Source organism: Arachis hypogaea, chromosome 17, assembly GCF_003086295.3.
Source record: "Arachis hypogaea cultivar Tifrunner chromosome 17, arahy.Tifrunner.gnm2.J5K5, whole genome shotgun sequence".
NCBI classification, from domain to species: Eukaryota; Viridiplantae; Streptophyta; class Magnoliopsida; order Fabales; family Fabaceae; genus Arachis; species Arachis hypogaea.
Window position 1 is genome coordinate 62,186,671 of NC_092052.1, and position 16,468 is coordinate 62,203,138.

A 16,468-nucleotide genomic window follows, 5' to 3' on the forward strand; every position below is an offset into this window, starting at 1 on the left:
TCTCTTACAGTGTGGTTCTGGACCTCAAAGTGATGGCATTGATGCCACCCTTTGGGCTGGGTAAGGGTTGAGAAGGAATTCCATTGGAGCTTGAAGGCTGATTATTATAACTATTTATTGATCCAATCTGTGAGGCAAGAGCTTGTACAGCAGAGGTTAGACCATTCAAGGTGGAGCTAAGTGTGTTCTCCATGGCCTTTTGTCTTTGCTCAATAGACTGAAGCATTTCATCATGAGAAGAAGAAGAAGGGTAAGTGATCTGAGGGGCCTGCTGTTGGTTGTTCTGAGGTGCTTGGGATTGCCTTAAGTGAGGTGCTTTGTATGGCTGGTTTTAGTTCTGCTTTCTGTTGTTGTTATTCCACCTCTGATTTCCATTGTTGTCTCTGCCTCCTCTGTTGTAGTTGTCCCTCTAAACTTTGTTAGAATTATCCCTCCATCCCTGGTTGGAGTGGTCTCTCCATCCCTGGTTGGAGTTGTCTTGCCAACCTTGGTTGTAGTTGCCACCTTGCTGATTGTACCCTTGATTTGGGCGGTCATAGAAATTATGAGAGGCTGCTACGGTGTTGTCCTCTTGTTGGAGCTGCGGACACTCATCAGTGTAATGACTATAATTAGCACATATTCCGCATACTCTCTGAGGGACTAACTGTTGACTTTGTTGTGGTGGGGGAGGCTGAGGTTGTTGTTAATTTAGCTGTATTTGCTTCAGTAGGTTGGTCATCTCACATATACTCTGTGTAAGAGCAAAAGTCTCAATGCTAGAGGAAACCTCTGCAACAGCCTTTGAGTGACTGTTCCTGTGCCTGTGATTCTAAGTGGACTCAACTAGGTCGCTGATCAGTTGCCACGCTTCATCTGCGGTCTTATACTTTTTCAGGGAACCATTACTTGCACCATCTAATGTAGTCTTATCCCGAGGATTCATGCCTTGAGTGAAGTAGCTGATCAACACTAACTTGTCAATCATGTGATGGGGGCATGCGTCCAGAAGATTCTTGAAGCGCTCCCAATACTCATAAAGAGTCTCTGATTGACCTTGAATAATGCAAGAGATCTCCTTCCTTAGTCTATCTGTAACTTCAGCTGGAAAATATTTTTCCAGGAATTCTCTCCTGAGCGTATCCCAGTTAGTAACGGTCGCTTCACGTTGAATGTAGTACCACTCCCTCGCCTTTCCCTCAAGAGAAAACGGGAAGGCGGTCATCAAAATAGAAGTTTCATCTGCACCATGACGCCTAACAGTAGAACAGGCTGTCTGAAAATCCCTTAGGTGCTTGATAGGCTCCTGAGCAGGTAATCCATGAAACTTGGGCATCAAGTTGATTAATGCAGTCTTCAATTCAAAATCTACAGCCAGATTTGGATGACGCACATGATACGGTTGCAAAGTAAAGTCTAGGGCTCCTGCCTCCTAGAGAGTAATCCTCCTGGGTGCCGCCATGTTACCTGCACGTAAATCAACTGAATTAGTAGTAGAGGAGCTTGTTTTTTCCTCAGACGGCGGTTCAGATTAGCCCTCAGATGAGACTGGTGAATCGATAACAATCACTTCACCACCCTCAGAGGCTAGCTTACGCTGAGCTCGCCTAATACGTGAAAGAGTTCCTTCAATTTTAGGATCAAATGTGGCTAAGCTCAGATTAGGTAGTGAACGCGTCATTCAATGAAAGAAACATACAGCTCATGGTAATAAAATAAAATAAAATACACAAAAATTAAAAATATGTACACTAATTAATAATTTAGCACATAATTGCAACTCCCCGGCAATGGTGCCAAAAATTGATGGGAGGCAGAGATCAGCCAATTAAGAATTCAATATAGAAATAGCGTTGTGAGTACAGTTCTTAACCAGCTAAAATTCGCTCATCAATTTAGAAAGGTTGTCACAAAAATTAGAATAAAAATACTGGGAGTATGAATCCCAGGTCGTCTCCCAACGAGTTGACAAAAAGGGTGCTATCTTAATAATCAGGGGTTTTCTGAGAAATTTGAGAGTTGAATGACAGAAAATAAATAATTGTAAATTAAAAGGGAACTATATATTCTAATTAAAAAGCCTTGACTGGGGGAATGATTAATTGGAAGTTCTATCCTTGTTGGAATTTTCTCAAGTGTAGTATAAAGAGGTTGTTATTTTCACTTAGTTAACCCTTACTAAATAAAGGAAAGTAAAGTGATTGAGCTAACTCTTATTCACAAATCTTAGTCCTCTCCCTTGGGAAGGTCTAACATTAGTAAATAGAGAATTAGCCAACAACTTTCAGTTTAACTAATCACTTGAGCATTCCAACTCAAGTGTCTCCTTTTAATCAACCCCATGTCAAGTTGGGAGTCTACTCCATCAACATGGATACCATCTTCGTTGTTGGGAGTAGGGAATAGAAAAGGGACATGATAATCAAATTAATTAGAAGCAACTAAACAAATGATAAAATTTAAATGGAAAAATACTGCTTGCATTAATAAATTGTAAAAGTAATCCAATTGTAACTCTAAACAAGAATTAAGAATATGGAATAATAAAGGAGTAAGAAAACAAACTAGAATAGTGTATTCAACGGAGGTGATGACTCTTCAATATCCAAAAGCAAAAGCATAAAACTAAAAAACTATGAATGTAAAAAAATCCTAGAAGAATAGTAATTTCTCTCCAGATTCAGATCTAAAATCTAAAATTATGCTAATGAGAATGTGTGTCGAGTCTCTGTTCATTCCCTGGCTCTAGTCTGTATTTCTAGGCCAGAAATTGGGTCAAAACATGGCCCAAAATCGCCCCCAGCATTTTCTGTTATTTCTGCAGATCGCGCATGTCACGCGTACGCGTCAGTCACGTGTACGCGTTGCTGGTTGTCTTGGCGTGTCACGCATACACGTCATCCATGCACACGCGTCTTTGTGCAAACTCCAGTCCATTCGTACGCGTCAGAAACGCGCACGCGTCGCTGCAAATTTCCCCATGTCGCGCGCACGCGTGAGCCATGCGTGCACGTCGATGCTCGCTGGTTATCTCCTTAGTTTCTTGTGTTCCTTCCATTTTTGCAAGCTTCCTCTCCATTCTCTAAGCCATTACGGCCCTATAATATCTGAAACACTTAACACACGGATCACAGCATCGAATGGTATAAAGGAGAATTAAAATACACAAATTAAAGACCCTAGGAAGCAAGTCTTCAATCACAGAACAGAACTAGGAAGAAATTATAAAATCATGCAAATCATATGAATAAGTGGGCAAGGACTTGATGAAACCACTCAATAACACAAGATAAACCATAAAATAGTGGTTTATCAGGCTTAGAGGTGCCCTCCCCCGACATTTTCTTTTGCAAATTCTGAGTAGCGACAGTCTTCTTGGTTTTATGAAGGAACTTCATGGAATCAGACCCCGAAGCCGTCTCTGGAAAAGCCAAAAACACAAAACAGTTACAAAAACTGCAACTATAGACAAGGCTGTAAAAAGCAAGGATGGTCGGGTACTACCTAGCTCAGAACAGAGAGGGGCAGGATCCCCAAAAAATTTTTTCGTGTCCAAATGAGGAGGCTGCCCCCAATGCTCCTCCAACACACCCACAAAGGCCCTCTTTATCTCATCTAGAATCTCTAAAGGGTACTTAAGCACTATGAGATTCTCTTGCCACCAAAGAGGAAAAGAGGGCTCCTTATTCTTGTCTAAAAAGAAGGGATGAACTTCATCCACAGCCCGGACCTTGAAATAAAATTCTTAAAATCGTGGAAAGAGTCGTCAAAAATGGCAAAAACCTTTCTGCCTTGGTTAGCCCAGAATGAGATCCAAGAAGCCTTCTTCTTGGCCTCCCCAGGCTTTGTCAACACAAACAAATATAGAAAAAAACAGAGAGAAGGTCGGATACCCAACTTCTGACACAACAGCTGAAAAATTTTCATGAAAGCCTAGGAATTGGGATGAAGCTAATTAGGGGCAAGGTTACTGTTCCAAAGAATCACAGTCTCAAACTCAGTAAACGGGATGGTAATACCTAACTTGGTGAAAAAATAGTCATAAGCATAGAAAAACAGACGCTCTGTCCGACTTAAAGGGGGAAAGCTGGCCCTCTCCTCAGGATCGGGAGCTACTAGTTCATAATCTTTCTCATCCTCCCTATTCCCACAAATTCTATGAAACCTCCTAAACTTCTCATAGTATTCCCGATCTGCTACAGTCACACAACCCAACACTACAGAATCTAGCCAATCAGCCATACCAGGAGGAACCTTTATGGACATTTCGACAAGGTTTTTACGAGACATAGACACTATACCTACAGCAAGAAAAACGAAAGGCGTCACCCCCAGCAACTCGGCCTAAAAAGTGAAAAACAAAAGAAAAAGGCCAGCAAGCAACAACAAGACAGTAAAGGGCTCACAAAATGACTAACGTTGCGACCCAAAGACACCCTTTGGAGGCAGTACAAACATAGATAGAAGCGCAAACTCAAAAGATCAAAAACCCACAAACCTTAACCATCCGGCAGCGAAAAGATCAAAGCTTTACCAAAAAATTTCGAAAGTAAAAAGCAAACATGCAACATTACCAAAAGGTAAAAATGGAAACAAAGAAGAATTGCATCACAAGAGGAAAGCCAGATCATCATGAACAAAGGGCACGAAATGAAGAATATAAATACCAACCTGGAAGAAAGGAAAAAAAATAGAAAGGTAACGAGCAAGCAGCAAGTCACGAACGATCCCCACTGAAAGGATGAAAGCGCCAAAAATCCAAGAGAAGAAGTAAAATCTTGGAGAACTGGGGCAGCCCAAAGGTCAGCGAAAGAAAGATTTTCTCTCCAAGTAACGAAACAGGCGAAGACAGAAAGTAAAAAATGGAAGAATCCCTAAGAATTTAAACATAGCAAATAGAGGGGAAATCGAAACGGCAAAGTGGAATAAAAGGCTCAATCAATGAGCCTTAAAGGCGCTCGCGGATACCCAAGAAACTGTTGCACTTGTAACTGGTACAGCATTTAAAACAGACGGTTCACATTCCAAAGGATTGAAAGACCTAAAATCCTCCCGAGGAGAACAAAAGGCCCGACCTACTCAGGGGCAAGCGTTCCCGACCAAAGGATGCTTGAGCACAATCTAACAAAAAGATCAAAGCTCAAGCAGGGGCATTGTTCATACCCTGACCCGAGCTGTAAGGTTGGTTCGGCAAAGAATAAAAGGGCCGACCTTCAAGGAGACCCTCTCACCTCCGACCTCTTCCTAAGAGGTTGAAAAACCAACAGAAGGCCCAAAAAAGCCCAATACAATGAAGCCACCACCTCCCAAAGGCGGTTGCCCCAAAGATAAGATTCTGACCAGAAGATATAAGAAAAGATAATGATCCTCTCTCAAGAGGAGGTCATCTATTCTACTATAAATACACTGGAACACCCAGGTATAACTCGTATTCCAATTCTACTAAAAACCTGCCTAAAGCTATGCTAACTTAAGCATCGGAGTCTCTTGCAGGTACCACCAACCAACCACACGAGGAGCTCAGATAAGGCACCACCTCAGCATCCGAAGGTCAGAAACCAACCCTCGGAGATGACCCAGACCTCACGTCCGGTCCGAACTCAACGTTTCAAGTAACCCCCGGAACTCTTATCTTAAATCTTTCAAATTTAATTTACAAAATCTTTAAATTTTAAATCTTATCTTTCTTATTCTTTTTAAAATCTTTATCTTATCTTTCTTTTTAAATTTTAAAAACTTACTTATCTTATCTTCTTTTTAAATTTAAAACTTTTTAACTTCAAATCTTTTTCAAATCTTATCTTTCTTTTTTTGACTCTTTCTTTCAACTTTTAAATTTCAAAATCTTCTTTTAAACTTTCTCTCTTTAATTTCAAAATCAAATCTTTTATTTTGTTTTCAAATCTTGTTAGTACTTAGTTACTTATTTTATCTTTTATTCTCCTTTCTCTTTCCCCTTTCTCAAAACTTCCTGACTACATTCTCTTTCTCCTTTTTCAAAAATCCTAACATCTTTCTCTCTCTTTCATTTTCGAAAATCACCTTTTAATTCTTCAAATCTTTTTAGTTAATTATTTGTCCAAGCTTTTAATTTTCTTTTATTCTTTTATTTAATTCAAAATTAAATAAATAAATAAATAAAAACAAAAATATTTTAATTTCCTTACTCCTAATTTTCGAATTCTTCCCCCCTCTCTTTTCGAATTCTATCATCTCTCTCTCTCTCTCTCTCTGCCATCATTCTTCTTTTCTTCTTCAGATATCTTACTAGGAGCTCCATATACTGTGACATAGAGACTCCCATTTTTCTTTGCTTCTTGTCTATGTATGCAGGAACCAGAAGAGTTCACTATGGACCCAATTGGGAATGCACAACCCAGAAGAGCTTTGGGGTCTTATATAGCTCCACCTCCTAACTTCTATGGAAGGAGTATTAGTGGACTTCCTGTTGATCCAGATAATTTTAAAGTCAACTTTGACCTAATCATGCTAATGCAGCAATAGTGCCAATTTCATGGACACCCACAGGAAGATCCCAATAAATTCATCTCTGACTTCCTACAGTTCTAACTGATCAAGCAAGGTTATGGTGGAATTATGAACCCAGAGAAAGTGTGAACACTTGGGATAAGGCTGTTAACAAATTCCTGAACAGGTTCTCCTCCTCGCAGAAAACGAACCAAGCTAATTGCAGACATTCAGACCTTCAGGTAGAAAGAGAAAGAATCCCTCTATGATGCTTGGGAGAGGTACAAGCGGAAGATGGGGAATTGTCCCCTGACATGTTCGCATGTTGGCAAAGGATAAAGATCTTCTATGAAGGTCTCTCTGAGATGGCCAAGAGGTTCTTAAATCACTCTACAGGTGACTTTCTGCACCCTTGGAAAATGACATTCAAAGAGGCAGATGAGTTCAATGAGATGGTTGTCAACAACCAATACTTATACTCATCTGAGGAGACTCCAGTTTGGATAGAAGCTCAAGAAGTGGAGACTGAGCCTAAAGTGATACACAATGTTGAGGAACTAAAGGAGGAAAAGGCTCCACCAAAGGCTGGAAGCACCCTGTTACACGCCCCTATTATGGGAAGAGTGCTTGAAGTATAACATCCCCAAGAAGAGCAAAAGGAGACCAAGGATGAGTAGCACTCACAGTTATTGGAAGTCTCTAAGAATCTATAAATTAATAATCCTAATATTAAATTTTTGGAGCAAAGGCCTCTCTCTGCTGCAGTTATAAGGAGCTTACCCCCTGAAAAGGAGGCCTTAGTGGGAGATGAATTAGAGGTACTTACTGAGAAGTATAATAAATTAATTCAGAATGAGCTACCGAGGAAGATGCCAGACATAGAGAACTTTCATATTCTATGTACTATCGGAAAGATAACTTTTGACAAAGCCTTGTATGATCTTGTCTTAAGTTTAAAGCTGTAAGAGAGTACAACATGAATCTTACAAAAGCTGGTGCTAAAAGAAAGCTACAACTAGCATAATTAGAGAACCTCCGCCTATAAGCATATGACAACTCCAGGCGTTACAAGGAGAAAATGAAGGTTGTCCATGACAAGCACATTAAATGGAAAGAATTCAGACCAGGGGAGTTAGTTCTCCTATATAACTCCAAACTGAGGCTCATGCCAGGTAAACTGAGATCAAGATGGGAAGGTCCATACAGAGTAGAGAAGGTAGAGCCATATGGAGTTTTCCACCTGCGTCATCTTACTAGCTCCAAATTTCTAAAGGTCAATGGACATCGCCTAAAGCTTTATCATGGTGAGAAGATGAAGAATCAAAAGGAACTAGAGATCTTTCTCTTGGAAGATCCACCAAGAGAAGCAGAATGAGCCTAAAGAGCGTCCAACTTAAGGACGTAAAAGCAAAGTGCTAGGTGGGAGACAACCCACCATGGTATGATCGTTCCATTTCAGTCTTAGTTTTATTTTTACTTTATTTTTATGATGTTAATGACTCTTCTCATCATCCCTACATATAGCTGCATATAGTTTGCATGAGCATTCTTCATATTAATTTAAAAAAAAAAAGAGAAAGAAAAAAAAAAGCACGCACGCGACGCGGCAGCGTCGCTGACGCGTCTGCGTCACGAGGGCGTATTGAAGAAAGGAGAATTGGACAGAGAGTCACGCGAAAGCGTGGCTGGAGGCGTGCCTTAGGCACAAACATGCCCACGCGTCCGCGTCAACCACGCGGCCACGTCATTTGAAAAATAAGCCTCCCACGCGTCCGCGTCATCCACGCGAACGCGTGCCCTTCAAAATCGACATAAAAGAGGTGTATGGCAGTAAGTTATGATGGAGTGGGGTTGGAGTGATTCTAGAAGCACCAGCCCTGTCACGCAACCGCGTGCCCCACGCATCCGCGTCATCCTCAAGAAATGGCCATCGACGCGATCGCGTCACCCAAATATTTTGGCAAAAATAAGTTTGAGACAGAGAGTTGCGCGAACGCTTTGCTGCCCTCGTGCAATTCGCACAAATCAAGTCACGCGACCGCGTGACCCACGCGTCCGCGTCACTTGAAAAATATCACCCAACACGCGATCGCATGACTCACGCGTCCGCGTCACGTGCGGCGCACAGAATATCCCGATCAGCCAAAATATCTTACCTTTTCTTCCCCAAATCCTAATTTTCCTTTTCCTCTATTATTTCTTTCTTCCCCCTTCTTCTTACTTCTTTCTCACTATCTACTTCTTCCTTTTCACCACCATTATCAAGGTTTTTATTTTCCTCTTCCCCTCTTTACTTTCCCATTATTATTCTTATTTTTATTATGTTTTCTTCTTCTTTTTCTTTCTACTCTCTTTATCTATATTTTCTTTTTGTTTCTTTATTTTTATTCCTTTTAATTGGTGTTGGAAATTTATTTCGGTCTTTATTTTCTATATTTTGCTTCTGGATTATCATGGATTTGTCTGACAATTAATATCACTCTTTAAAGGGTTACTTGCATGTTTATTTTATATTTTCCAAAACATATTTACCATGCATGCTATGTGTTTGTGAAAAAGTCCGTATGGCATCGTGCACTACCTTTATGTGGTCCTACTACTTTAATGCCTGTTTTTCACAAAACTCCTTTTATATTTTATCAATTTAATTTAATTGTCAATACAAACAGGTTATTAGTTTGAAAGACTTGGTAATCTAACTTGGACATTGAATGCTTGATCTATGCTACTCATGCCTTTGCCAAAATGCCAATAAACATTTTGCATTTAATTGCCATAACATGCACTTAATACATTACCTTTGATGAACTTTTCACATGTAGTCTAGACCATGTGTTAACGACATCCTCCTTTCCCGTGCATTGATTACCACCTATAATGTTCGCTCCCTTGCTCGAACCCTTCGCTTTATATTTACTTTCTCTTTCCTTTTTCAGGATTGCCACCAAGAAAGGCAAAGAGAAAGCCCTTAACAAAAAGAATCAAGAGGATCATCAAGGTCGATGAAAAAGAAAAAGCCTTCCCAGCAAAATACACTGCGCGGTTTCCTAACCGCTACCGTGAGTAGATGTTTTCCATCCTGGCAGAGAGGAATTACAACAATGAATACCTTCTCATCCTCCTGACCCGCATTGCTGAATTTTTTGATCCGCAAATTGAATGAAGACAATGGGGATTCCTACGGAGACAGCCACGGCAGGTTAATCTTTCATGGGTAGTAGAATTCTACTCCAACTTTCACATACCAATCATGCAGTCTGTCTATGTCCGTCAGAAGCAAGTCCCCATAACGGAAGAGGCCATTCAACAAGCTTTAGATCTTCCCCCTACTCCAGAAGGATTGGACGCATTCCAATAAGCCTCACTCAAGCGCCAGACATACCAATTTGACTGGGACGCCGTTCTCAGAGTTATCGCACAACCTGGCAGCAGATGGATCTACGGATACCATCGATCCCGACCAAAAGGGATATCGGCTTCAGCACTTACCTTGGAGGCTCGAGTATGGGCACAGATTATGTCTCATTATGTCTTTCCGAGCACTCACGAGTCCTCCTTCACTACAGACATGGCTGTTTTACTCTGGTGTATCCTTACAGACCAGCACCTAAACTTACCAAGACACATCCGGAATGCAATGGGACACGTACAAATTACGGGCAACTTGCCTTTTCCCGCCTTGATTTCAGATCTCGTCTCGACAACGGGAGTCTCCAACAGAGCTGGGGACACCAAAGCCTTCCTTCCACGGGATGATCAGTATGTCCCTAACGGGAAATATATCAGACCACCAGCAGCCACTACAAGCCAGCCTACAGAACCGGCTGAAGACATTCCTTCTTCAACACCACAAGCACCTACAACAAACCAACTGCTCCATCAGATACTTGAAAGGTTGGATCGACAGGAATACAAAGCAAAGTTAAGAGAGCGTCGTAACAAGCGCCGATTCACATACCTCAAGGAGCTACTTATGGGAAACTACAAAGACCCAGACACCTCGGAGTCCACTTCATTTACCAGCACAGGAAGCCATGGCGATCCCGATGGTGGAGATGATGCTACCAGCCCCCCTTTATTCCTGACCGATGGCACCGAAGACGGTGCAAAGCCTTAAGTGTGGGGAGGTCGGTCAGTACCTGACTTCCGGAGGTAATTTCTTTTCCTTAAACACCAGTAAAATAGGATATTTAGTTAATTTTTCTTTTATAGAATAGGATAGATTGCATAGAAATAGGTTATTCACCTGCATGTTCTACTTGATTGAAAATAATAAGTTTCTTCTAAGACCCTATTTTTTGAAAAATTTCACTAATTTAAATCAAAACTTTGGTGTTAAAATTGTTTGAAGTTGTATTTGGAACATAGTTTAAAAAGCTAAGAACACACAACCTGTGAGATTTGAGCTTAATTACATGGTTACATTATTTAATCATAAATATTTTATTCTTGTGTGTTTGCTTCTCTATGATTGTAATCTTATTTTGTTTCATCCTATTTGTCCAATATTTAATATGTTATGTGCATGCATATGATTGAGCCCATTATTTGTTTAGCTCACTTATCCCAAATAAGCCTATCCTTTAAATTACCTCTGTCAGCCACTTTGAGCCTTTTAATCCCATTTGTTCTATATTTTACCACATTACTAGCCTTAAGCGGAAAAACAATTAATTATCCCAATTGAATCTTTGGTTAGCTTAAGTTAGAGATGGTGTGTCAATTAAGTGTGGGAAACTGTGGGAACATGGGTTAATAAGGGAATGTGTTATGTTTTTAATTTGATAAAATAACAGAAATTTGGGTACCTACTCATGTGAGACTAGAAAAATTAAAAATCCATGTGCATTGATAAGTTATGTTTATTTTTTCTAATTAAAAAAAAATATTTAAATAAATATAAGGGGACAAAATTACCCCGATTATAAGTTAAGTTAAGTTCGAAGATCAATGCATGTGTAACAAAAAAATTAAAAGAAAGTTTATGCATGAGTATGTAATGCAAAAGTGAAAACTATGGGTAGCTAGGTATGATTCTAAAGTTATATAGAGTATATGTATGTTAGGTGAAAGCTTAGGTTAATTAAAGATTCAATTTATAAAGCTCACTTAGCCATATATATATACCCTCACCCTTACCTTAGCCCCATTACAATCTTGAAAAGACCTCATGATGTTTGCATTGGTATGTTAAATATTGTTGATTGATTAGGTGAAGAACAAAATTTAGAAAGCATGATTAGAGAAGAGTAGAGTGATTACCCTATACACTTGAGTGATTAGAGTGCACATACACTACCAGTAAGGGTTTAGTGTTTAATTCTATGTTCCCTGCTTTCATGAGCTGTCTTCTTACAATGTTACCTATATTTACTATATGAATTGAGTTAGTGAAATCTAATTTATAATTGTCTTGAAGAGCTTATTTACTTTTAACCAAGTAGACAAGAATCATATAGTTGCATTCATATATATATATATATATATATATATATATATAGGTTGCATTGCATTTCATGAGTTTTACATGTCCCTACTCATTTACTTTATCTCCTTCAACTAAGTGGTGCGGATTTTCTAACCACAGACTAACCGGCAAGTGCGCCGAGTCGTACCAAGTAATACCTTACGTGAGTAAGGGTCGATACCACGAGGATTGATGGATTAAGCAACAATAGTGTTTGATAGGCTTAGTTAGACAAACAGAAAATAGTGTTTGGAAGTTTAAAAGCATTAACAGTAAATTTAGAATATTAAAGATAGGCAGATAAATAAGTTGGGAATAAAATATTGAGAAGGCAGTTAAGGCTTCAGAGTTATCTATTTTTCCGGATTTACTTTTCTTACTAACAATTTTAATTATATAGGATTTAATTTATGGCAAACTGTATGTGACTAGACCCTAATTCCTTAGACCTTTCTAGTTTCCTCTAAAATTTATTAACTGCCAATTCCTTGGTCAATTAATTCCAATTAGAAGCTACATGATCAAATTCCAGTTTATATGCCACAAAAACTCTAATTACCCAAAATAAAAGGATTATATGTCACATATCCCATTAAATCCAGATAATTAAAATTTAGGAGAATATGCTTTCAAGCTGTTGTTCAAGTAAAGAGCTTTCCCAAGTTATACAAGAACTCAAATAGAAAGAGGGTCATACTTCCGTTCCACCCAAATTCATAAGATAAAGAGCAAAAATAATTCTTAAATTATAAATCTATACATGAATTAAAATAGATAAAGCAATAAAATCAATCCATACAAATAGACATAGCTCCTAACCTTAACAATGGAGGATTAGTTGCTCATGGTTCAGAGTAGAAAATAAGGATTCTAATAAAATGTATTTTGGTATTTTGGGATGGAATAATGTTGAGGTGGTATCCCCTGTTTATATCTAATCCTAATTAATTTAAAATCTATCTTTAAAACTAAAATAATATCTTTTTCTATTTTTAAAACTTGAATTTAAATTAGAATTAATTATAGCAACCAGCAAATCTTCAATTGATGGATGGGGACCACTTGGCTTCACTAGGATCCACGCCTAACTTGGGCTTGGCAGCATGAATTGGAGTTTAGTTGAGTGAAGCTGCACCTAACTTGGGCTTTAGTGCACCTAACTTGGGCTTTAGTGTGCCTAACTTGAAGTGGACAGGACCAATCTCGCGTATTGTTGTTGTGTCTTGCGCCTAACTTCAGAAATCTCAAGTTAGGCGCAGCCTTGGCAGCGAAGTCGGAGAAAAAATATGGACTATTATATATCGTTGGAAAACTTTGGAAGTTAGCTTTCCAACGCCACTAGAATCACGTTCATTGGATCTCTGCAGCTCGAGTTATTCAGGTTTGAGTACAGAGAGGTCAGGATTGATAGCATCATTCGCCTTCATCTCTTCTTCTGCAGAAACTCCATCACATCTAGCTGAATGCTACCTAAAATAAACAGAATTGCACAAGATTCAAAGTAGCATCCATATTGGCTAAAAGATAATTAATTCTTTATTAAACTCAACAATTTAGATACAAATTCACTAGGAAAAGATAGGAAAGATGCTCACGCATCACTAAGCATGAGGACATGCTAATGTTTAAGTGTGGGGAGGTTGATAAACCATTATTTTATGATTTATATTGTGTTTAATTGTGTGGTTTTATCAAATCTTTACTCACTTATTCATATGATTAGCATGTATTTACAATTCCTTCCCAAAATCACTCCATGGTTGAAAACTTGCTACCTAGAGAACTTTAATTATGTATTTTAATTCTCCTTTATCCCATTCGATACCGTGATCCATGTGTTAAGTGTTTCGGGCTTCATAGGGCATGAATGACTTGGAAATTGGAGAGGAGGCTTGCAAAAATGGAAGGAACACAAGAAACTAAGGAGATGACCAGCGAGCAATGACGCAAGCGCATGGCCCACGCGAACGCGCGAAATGGAGAATTCGCAGCGACGCGAACGCGTGCCTGACGAAAATGTGTGGATTGGAGTCTGCACGAGTGACGCAAACGCGTGGACAAAGCGAACGCGTGACAAGAAAAATTGCTGACTGACGCGAACGCGTGGATGACGCGTATGCGTGACCTGCGCGATCTGCAAAAATAACAGAATACGCTGGGGGCGATTTCGGGCCGCTTTTTGACCCAGTTTTTGGCCCAGAAACACAGACTAAACCTAGGGAACATGCAGAAACTCAACACGCATCCACAGACATTCAGATTCATCACATTAGGATTACTTCAGTTTTAGATCTGAATCTAGATTAGTGTTACGTTGATAGTTTATGCTTTTGCTTAGATTTTTGGATGCTGAGAGCCATTACCTCTGTTGAAGACATTACTTTAGTTTGTTTCTTTACTCTCTTATTTTTAATTAATTACTCATTGACTCTATTCAGATAATTATGTTGCATTTTGGAATTATTAATATATGAAGTTATTTCTATTTTAATTAATTTTAATTCTCTATTTTATTTTATTTAATTATGTCTTTTCATATTTTTATGATTATTAATTTCATGTCAATGGGGTAGAATTTCTACTTGACATGGGGGTTGATTAAGAGGCGATACTTGAGTTGGAATGCTCAAGTGCTTGGTTAAACTGGACGTTGTTAGCTAATTCCATACCCACTAACACTAGACCTCCCCAAGGGAGAGGACTAGGATCTGAGGGTAAGAGTTAGTTCAATCACCATACTTTCCCTTATTTAGTAAGGGGTAATCGAGTGAGAACAACAACCTTTTTACACCACACTTGAGAAGATCCCAACAAGGATAGAAGTTCCACTTAATTATTCCCCCAGTCAAGGCCTTTTATTTAGAGTACTAATAATCATTCTCAGTTTAATTTTATTGTTTTAATTTTTAAGCATTTTAATTACTCATTATCAAAACTCAACTTTTCTGAAAACCCCTGGTTAATAAAATAGCACTCTTTCCTGCAACTCGTTGGGAGACGACCTGGGACTCATACTCTCAGTATTTTATTTCTAAAATTTGTGACAACCATTTTTTTAAATTGGTGAGGTAGATCTTAGCCAGTTAAGAGCTATACGTGCAACGCTGTCTCTTAATTGAAATCTCTAAATTGGTTAACTTCTGCTACGCATCACTAGCGCAAAACATACTGGTAAAGGTTGGATAGCTCTTCTTCCCTACAGGCTCTGACATGGGAGATGATACAATTGACTCCATCACTTTAGGAAAATCATTCTTGGCCACTAAAAAAGCCCTGATAGATGTTGAGAGAGGAAAAATAGCACTGAGGTTGTTCAAGGTTTTTAAACCTCCACTACCTCCTGACAAGGGAGGTACTTGCATACAGCATTCAGTATCTAAGCCTCCCCCTTGATTGAAACCAATTCAATCCCTCCTAAGACCAAACGTAAGTTTGGTGTTGGATGTACACTATCCACCAAGGATGAAGGCCCCAAAAGAAAGATGCCTAGGGGCTGGAAAAACAAAAATATCCCTACTGAAGGCTTCTCACCAGGGATGAGGGTAGTATTCCCTACAAGCCCAGTCCTGCCTCATGTAGTGAATAGGATCCTGTCTCTTGAACATATTAAGCTTATCCATGAGAGCAAAGAAAGGAAGCTCCCATTGAGGAGTGAGGATTTATTCCTCCATGACTATCTACCTCTATAAAGGAGTTGTCTGTCAAACTAGTGACGGTAAAGAAGCGCTTGTTGGGAGGCAACCCACCATGATTAGAGTATTTCTATTTTTCTTTCTTTGAGTTTATTTCTATTCAAGTTAAATTAAGTTATTTTCATAGTTATTTCCTTTTTAAAGTTTGTGATCATGTGCAATAGTCAGAACAGATACAGAGACATTCAGAGATGGAAATAGAACACCCTGGGGTGATCCTCTCGCTAGCATTAAACGCCAGACAAGAAAAAGTGTGGGGCATTCAACGCCCCATAAGGGTAAGAAAGCTGGCATTGAACGCCACACAAGGAGAAGTGTGGGCGTTCAACACCCAAGAGGGAGTAGCTGTGCTGGCATTGAACGCCAGAATGGGACCGTTCTGGGCGTTCAACGCCCAATAAGGAGCAGAAACCTGGCGTTGAACGCCAGGAAGGGAGACCCTAAGGGAGTTCAACGCCTAAGAGGGAGCAGGAAGCTGGTGTTGAATGCTAGCCAAGGAGCAGAGGATGGGCGCTCAACGCCCACAAGGGGGCAGAAAATTCGAATTTTCTAGTCTCTCAGGACTAGTAGATCCCACAAAATGTCCACATACCCGATCTTCTTTTCTCTTCCACTTTCCCTCTTCCCCACACACTCTTCCCTATACACCCTCAACCAATCACATCCATATCACCTTTTTCTCTTCCCAAAACTTTTTATCACTTCTATCCATCAATTTCCACCAACTACACCCACTTCAAATTCAAACTTTCCCACCCATATTTCCCACTAATGACCGAAACCCAACCCTAACCCACCCCTATAAATAACCCTTCCTATAACTCTTCAAACACACACCTCATACACACCGACCCCCACTTGG

The 16,468-nt window shown here is 39.5% G+C and overlaps 1 non-coding gene across 1 annotated transcript; it reads left to right on the forward strand.

The window, feature by feature from the left end:
- Positions 1-961: 961 nt before the first annotated feature.
- Positions 962-1,069, forward strand: LOC112768173 (small nucleolar RNA R71). The gene has a single exon (XR_003185610.1). It is a non-coding gene; the product is annotated as a small nucleolar RNA R71 (small nucleolar RNA).
- The last annotated feature ends 15,399 nt before the right edge of the window (positions 1,070-16,468 follow it).